This window comes from Balaenoptera borealis (assembly GCF_965194805.1).
Source record: "Balaenoptera borealis genome assembly, chromosome: 18".
In the NCBI taxonomy this organism is placed as follows: Eukaryota; Metazoa; Chordata; class Mammalia; order Artiodactyla; family Balaenopteridae; genus Balaenoptera; species Balaenoptera borealis.
Window position 1 is genome coordinate 57,314,435 of NC_138877.1, and position 8,547 is coordinate 57,322,981.

Below are 8,547 nucleotides of genomic sequence, written 5' to 3' on the forward strand. Positions count from 1 at the left end.
AGCTGGGTCAAATTTATTATTAAATATAGCTAAATTATATTAGAATAATATTTAACTGTCTTCACCTCTCTAACTTTAAAATGAGGTTCCTTATAAGAGCCTTTATTGTAAGATAATTGAGAAACCTTTTAAAATTTATTATAAGAGTTGATGATTTTACATTATATAGTGTTCTCCAAAATGTAATGGCATTGCCAGAGAAGTGTAGTTTGTAAACTGGAGAACGGTATTAGGCATAATCTATGCATTTAGAAATATTTCTTAATTGCTTAATGTTTATCAAACTCTAGTAAATGATAAGATATAGTGCCAATCTTATTGTTATTTTTATTTATATATTTTTCTATTTATTGTCTGTATCCTCCACTCTATTATGCACTCCTTGAAGTCAGGGTCACTTTGGTTAATTAGTGTATTATCAAAGCCAAGAACTTACTATGTCTGGGGCATAATAGGTATTCAGTATTGTTAAATGTTTGATTTTTTTGAAGAATAGGGTTCAAAATGGCTGTGTCATCATGGTTTATCCTTCTTGACCACTGTATCAGAACTAAAGCTTTGTATAACTTAATATTTTGTATCACAATAAAATGACTACAATGGGTAATAAGAGTTGTTCACTAATAGGAAATGGACAATTGCTAGCCTTCAGGCTTTAAAAATACTAATTACATTTGCTATATAAGTAAGTACTGTTTCAAGTAGTTAAGTGTGAATGTTAATGTAAGGCAGAGAACTGAAAGTGTTGGGAAAAAATTAAAAGGAGTTCTCAAAATACTGATCCTAATTCCAAATTTATTAGTCAGTCTCTGAGAGTATGTAGCAAACTATGAAACCTGTGCATTCAAAATTGGGTCAATAACTATTTTGGTGTTTAATAAAGGCTGATGTTTGCTTTGAAGCATTATAACTGTAATGTGATACAATGTATAAAAATAGCAATGAGGTGTCTGAAATTTGGAAAAGAGAAATTAAAAGCAAAACAGCTTTTGAAAGCAAGAAAACAGCTATTCCATTTGTTAGGTAATAATTAAATTTGTGTATATCATTGAGTAGAGAAAGTTATTGGCATTATACTGAAATCAGCATATTTAATTTCCAACTCTAATCAAAGACATACAAAGACTGTAAATTCATAACACCCAGTAAGTGAAACTACTCTCATAGAAGTATTGGAGGGTTTTTTTTTTTGAGCCTTTTGTTCCCAAATTGAGGATTTTCCTGAATCTAATAACTAGTTACTTTCTAAATTTAAATTTCTTTAGAGAATTTTGAAAAAAGTAGAAATATGACCTATGAATAAGTAAATTTGATCATTCCCCTCATTACAAGTCTCAAAATTTCTCCATGTTCTACCAAGATATCGAGCAGCAATTCTACTACATGATTACTCATGTTTTAACATAATCTCCAAAAATATTAAGCTTGCTATTTTCATACCATACTGCTACACTATTTGCACATGTTCTTCTCCCCCACCTCCTTTTTGGGGGGAGGGAATTTCATAAACTATTTATTTGAATTTTGAATGCCTATGTAACAGTTTCACCCCGCTGCTATGCAGTAGGAAAAGCTTGCCTGAAATTCTACGTTGATGGAGCCCTCATCCTTCTCATGTGTTCACATTGCTCTTTGCAAATAGCTCTACTCTATGAGCTCATGGGACAAATGTGTGCTATGAATGCCTTTAATTGCCCCATCCTCACAGCCCCTTCTAAGAGATTGTCTACAGACAAGCCTTTTGAGGATTATGATTGTACTAGGTAATTGATCCTGGTGAATCAGTGGACTCAAGGAACCACTGACATATAATCTTACCTCTATCAGGAATATGGGTTTCAGTTACTTTATTATAGAGAAGAATATGAACATCATGTTAATGAGGCTAGATCTAACCAATTGCAATTTAAAGTAATAAGACAGCAAAGAAACCATGATAAAGGAGAGGAGACAATCTACAAAGATTTGAAAGAAAAGAGCACACCTTTGGAAAGCAAAGTTAAATGTGCTTGTAGCATGATATGTCTCCAGCTAAACTGGTAAATTCATGAAGACTATATCTTCATACATTTGCATTTTACCATTTAATATTGAGCCTGGATGAATACTAAATTCCCATTATATTTTAACATATATCTGGACTAAAAATCAAGGATGAAACTTTGATATAACTACGATCAATAATTCCCATTTACATATTGTAATAAATTAATTTTGTAAAATTCAAAATGATGTGGATCCTATTAATTTAGTCTTTATCAGATAATTTGATCATACACAAAAGATCCACTTAAAGAAATTTCAAGAAAAACAATGTAAGCTTACAATAGCTTAAATCATAGTGTCACTGCAAGGAAAAATGTTGAAGTCTGAGTGCCACTGGAAATTTCCTTTCAAGATATTCAAACTAACAGTCTTTGTTAGTATGAATTTTTGTATGCTTTGCTTTCTAATGCAAAAAAAGAAAGCTGCCAACACATTTTTTTCTCAGAAAGAAAACATCAGTGATTCTCTGAAATGTTAGGAAGCAAGCCCAAAGCTACTTGGCTTTACAATATTTTTCATATTTTTACATTTTGGTTTCAGGAAAATTGTCAGAAAGCATATTACAAGTACAGAACAAACAAACAGAAACAAAAAAAAACCCTGCATTCAAACAAGACAAACATCATAGTAGCAGAATAATTAAAATCAGAAAACCATGAAGGAAGAAAAATAGCAGTTTAAAATGTCAGCAACATATTGAAGATGAAAAGACATTCATTGAATCATAACTGACATAGCATCTACCAGTTGGGAGTTAGATGCCAATTAGAATGAACCAATTTCAATTACAGAAATCCAGAAAGATTCGGCAATTTCACACCTATTACCCTGAATTCAAAGGTATGGGACAGACTGAAAATATGTGTGTTTTTTGATAGTTTATGTAAGGAGAAAAATTTTTTTCCCTCAGGCTTTAGAATCAGATGTTTACTTTCCTTGCCTTGAAAGAACTTTGAATAGTAATTGGTATCAAGGCTGCAAAGAACAAAGAGCTGAATTTGGGGTCTTAGGATATGCAATTTGGGAGACACAGATTTGGGAAAAACTGGAAGAATGTTCTGGAGAAGAGAAAGAGTCAGGGGCTTATAAGGACAAATGCTAAAGGTTGTTAAAGTTATCTGGCAGAAACTGTGATTGACTCTGATGCAAGTCAGGAAATATTGTTCTTAAGGAATCACAAGTTATTTTAGAATAGGATGGGATAAGTATCTGGAGTTTCTGGAGCATTGGGCAGATGCTTTGAATGCCTGTGTTAAGATAATCAGTGGTCAAAAGGTCAGATTCCATTCAGGCTGAGGTATGCCTTAAGTCCCACTTCCTCAATGGCCTCTTCGGGTCCATTTTAGAGAGCTACTTAGCAATGCTGACTCCATTTTGTTTTTTCTTTCCCCGAACAAAAGCAAAACAAAAGAGGTTTTTGTTTGGCAAAACAAAACAATGGCACCAGGTAGAGATGATGATGCAAGTGAATGTCATTAACAAAAATAGTGAAAATAGGTAAATAGGGGAGGAAAAATAATTTTCCCTCTGCCTAGGTTCTTGGCTGAGACCCCTCTGTAATAAAAGACAGATTAACAGAAGGAAAACAAACAGAAGTTTAATAACACATATAACTACTGTATATGTGAGAGATACCCACGAAAACTGAGTAACTTCCCAAAATAGCCCAGGCTACCTTAAATCCCATCTCCAGTTAAAGGGAAAAGAAGATGTTGGCTGGTGCGGGGGGAAGCCAGTTATGGGAAGCTATCAGGAAAATCAGAAGGATAAGGTTGTTAGGCAGATTTAGGTCATAGCCTTCATTGATAAGAATTTCTAGAGACTTGGTCATTCTTCTCTTCTTGGTACAGGGAGAGAGATGCTCACAAATGCAGATTTCCCTTAAAAATGTGAATGTCTCTTGCAAAAGGGTAATTCATGCTCAGCTTTCAGAGCTTTTTGTCTGCTGTTTCTTAAAAATAATCAGTTTAAAATAATCATATTTTGGGGTGGCAAATTCAGTCGATAAAAATCGACATATTGAATTGCAATATCCAAAGCTGCTTTCTTCTGCACAGATCATGGATAATTACCACAATTATTATGATCTTACAATAATAGAGAAAAATTATTCTCTAAAAAGCAGCTGCCCAAGAAGTGAGAAACTGTGGGCTCATGAAAGCAGGTGACCTGACATAAGAGACAATGCTGTTTACTAGTCGAGGCTGGCTTTAAGTTTGTACAATCAATGCAGTTGCAAAAGGCCCTGAGCTCAAAGAGGTACTGTACTTGGTTACTGCACCATCTTGAAATTCTTGATAATTTTATTTTTTAACTTGTGTTTTGGAAGTGAAATCCAATGGGCCAATGCACAAGTGTACGCACAGAGGAGATAGGCCCTATATTCATATCTGATGTTCTTTCAACCTGTTTATATATAGCATTTTTGATGCTCCAAGAACACTAAATTCCAGAGGTCCCACAATGCACAATAATTCAGCAAGATATCTAGTGAGTACAAAATAGGCATGCTACATCTATGACTGAAAAAATGGACATGGGTAGCTCTCCAAGAGGTATATGTTCTGTTAAAACCAAAACTTGCTTCAGATGCAGAAAGAAAGCAATTGCATTCTAAGAAACACAAATCCACCAAGACTTTTCTTAGTCATGTTACTTCCCATGACAACCACTTAAACTGAAAATGCTTCTCACAGAAAGAGGCAAAGATAGGGCAACTCATATTCTTTTTCCTTTCAGTTCCTCTTTACTAATCAGTAAGCCAAAGTTACAGTGTTGGTAGAATGCACACATATGAATAAATTAAATAAAATGATTGAGTTAGTTTTTGCACAGTGCTTTCACTGTTTGTCTAAGAAAGAAATACATATGCGTGTACAAAGAATGAAATACAAGTTGTGTAATTTCAGTGATTCTGCAGATGAGTTAAATTCTCTTATATTTACATTTAAAATTGGCATGATATAAAGATGAACAGTAAACAAATTATTAAATTTAAAATGTTATTTTTTCTTTATTTAGAAGAAAATTAGATAGCAAATAAAAAACCCTGTGACAAGTCAAGAGAGAGACTCCAGAAGAATAGAAAAACTGTATATTATATTACTCTTACAGCATTTTAAATGCTTTACTGTCAAGGGAACCAACATTTTCATTTTTTCCTGGGAGCTGGAAATTTTGTAGCTGACACTTGCTGGAAAGTATTGTTGGGGAGGAAGAAATATTTCTTCTACACTTCTTGGTTCTTCTGGCTGGCTTAAGAATTAAATTGACATGAAATAGATTAACAGGAGAAAATCAAATTTAATTCTGTACATACAGGAATCCCATATAAATGAGAAGTTCAGAGACATAAAGGTAAAATTAGATATATAAACCATCCTGAGCTAAGGAATGGGATAGAGGCCTGGGGTTTTCAAGGACAGGAAGGTCATTCACAGTCTCTAAGAAGAAGAGCAGATGTCTGGCAATTAGATGTTTACCCTGTAATATAGATAAGGACACGTGGATAAAATTTATCTTTGGTAATAACTTTTCTGAAAAAAATTCCCCAATTTAAATTATTTTAAGTAGTTAAGGAAGGGGCAGTAGTTTCTCTTCAACCCACAGTGTCTCGATTGCCTTTAGCTCAAAATAATCTTCATTAAAAGTGGCACACTTTATTCTGAACCTCTGCAGTACAGTTGGATAAAGCAGTAGTAGAATTCTTAGTGTTTCCATTATATTCTTTGAGCCAATAGACCCTTCCTTTAGTAACTTTCCTATAATTACAAAAGTATGCATTAACTTGAAATACTAAGAAATAATAAATGAGTATCTTGTGAAAAAAGAGATGTTCAGTGTATCCTTCCTAAAACATCACCTGATGTTACCAGTATTTTATATTATTTTAGTTTTGACTTCATGGATATAGATATCTTCCTACAAATTATAAAATGTTTGCTAAAGACAAATGTATAATTCTGTTACTCAAGCATCGTGAAGATCCAGAGAAAGAGGTGCAATTTACTAAAGAACGAGGAATGCCATTGAACTCATGAAGAACTCATGAAGGTTGTTTAAAAATGTTATGAATATATGTTTAAAATGAATGTTCAAAATTAATCATTTTTAGAACTAATGCTCTTTTTCTATCCCCCTCTTCTTATCCCATGTAACCAGTCACATTCAGAAACACATGAGTAGTAAAAAAAAATTGGCCTTTATATACCAGAAATCACGTATACTTGGACACCCTTTTATTATATATGGAAAGTTACTCAGGGTTTTGCATAACTCTTTTAAAAAAAATGGGTGTTCACTCATGAGCAAGTTGTGTCTAGCATTAAATTCCTTTAGGAATGAATAAAATAAATTGGAAAAAATGGCAGCAGAAAAGAATGTGAACATGTTGCAAAAAATACAATAGGAGTGTCTCCATGAAGAAAAACAAAATAGTAAGAGGTATCTTTTTATGTATCCTTGTGATCCAGGCCAAAGGAAAGGCCAATTGATTTCATTAAAATAAAAATTCCCATTGGAAATATGTGATCCCATTAGAGAAGAAATGAATGGCTTCTATTCTCACTCTCCTGAAGGATCTTAGCAACGGCTTATGCTTCACTACTGGAACATCTTTAATTTTAAAAGGGCTTGGTTTAGAATAAAGTCATAATCTTATAACATAACTTAGATTTCTGATAATATTTAATAAAAAGAAGAAACATAAAAATATGTAAAAAGTTCCATGAAGATTATAAAGTATATGACAAAGATCTATATACTCTTCCTTAAAAAAGTTTTTTTTTTTTTCTTGCTTCCAAGTTTCCAGGATTTAATTCAAAGCTAAAGTAAAATATAGTCCAGCCTCGCTGGAACATGAAAAATGCTATTAGCCAAGAGATACAGAAAGAAATATTGCTATTAAGTTTATGCAGGATAAAACTAGTCAGGTGATTATGCTTATAACAGATAAATTGTGTCTCACTCTTTCTGCAAAATATTTAGGAAATCCAAGGAAAGAAAAAATATATATATCTGTGTGTGTGTGATAGATCTCTATTTTTTATAAAATTATGTTTAAAGTTTAAAAAAGTGATTTTTGAAATAGTTTAAAATAGAACTTGACAGTAAGCAAATTTGTTTTTGTCAAACTGATATATGAGACACGTTTCTAAGTAAAGTCAACTAAGCTAATATCAAGGTGCCATATCTAGTAAAGTTAATAAGGTTTGACTCTCCCAATGAGCTATATAAGATTTAGCAATTTCTAACTGAAAAGAAATAATCCTAATATATGTTTATAAATTCCCCCTGATAAAGTTTATCTTCTATAAATAGAAAAGAGTCACAAACTATTGACAATATACTCAGAAAATTTAGTAACAGACATGTCTCTTTATTAAATGCACAAATTCAAATACTCTTTCACAAACCCTTTTATATAATTACTCTATATATATTCTAGACATTGAATAACATTTAAACTTATTTTATTTATTTTTTACTACAATTTCACATTTTAGCTCTTTTATATCTAAACTAATAATCTTTCTAAAGCAGTGGATATGTGGATTATAAATGGCAGAAGTTTGTATATTTAAGGGTACAGCACTCTTGTTTTCATAATTCCGTTCTGAGAGGAGTTATGGTCTACATGGAGGCATCTGGAATAGGGAAAGAAAAGTGTTAAGTAGGGACATCCAGAAAGTTTTCCAACTCTGACATAGTTATTGCCTTATATTGTTATTTACTTTTAAAATAATTGGAATCTATTGACTATTAGATGTTTCAATACTAAGTGCAAAAAATAATGATTTGGTACCACTTTGAAAATCTCATACCACTTTTTTAATCAATATTCTGGGTAACTGAGAACTTGCTTTGGCTTATAGGAGTTCAGAAACTTAAGACTTGTAGGTAAATAAAAATCAATGTTCAGAACAATTTTATATGAAGAGATTTTAGTAATAAAAATGGATGTGTGTCTAATACTGTAGTATATTCAGAAAATAACCTTAGTTATAAGAATTATTTAGGAAATAACTAAATAATAAAATAATACCTCATGAACATTCTTAGGTTTACCATCAGTATTTAATTAACATTAAACTTAACATAATAATTAAATAGAGAAAATTATTTGCATCATTTACAAAAATATGCCCTATCAAAATTGCATTACTCTTTGAAAGTTGTGAGAGAAGTACAAATAACTAAATTGACTACTGTGAATTTAGAAGTTACTACAATTTTAAACATTTATTTAGTCAACGATGTGAATTCTGAAACTAATCATAACAAAGTATGCACCTTTACTGGGAAATAACCAAATGAGCTAAGAAAATTAGAAAACATTAATGAAAATATAATTTAAGTACTGGGATCTGGAAACCTGATTTTCATACCTTTCCTTCATAGTTTATGTAAAGTAACAGAACCTAATTTGTTTTTCAAAAACATCTATTATATAAGGTGAGACAGGAAAATGACATTTTCCAGGTGTCTTGCAAAAAAAAAAAA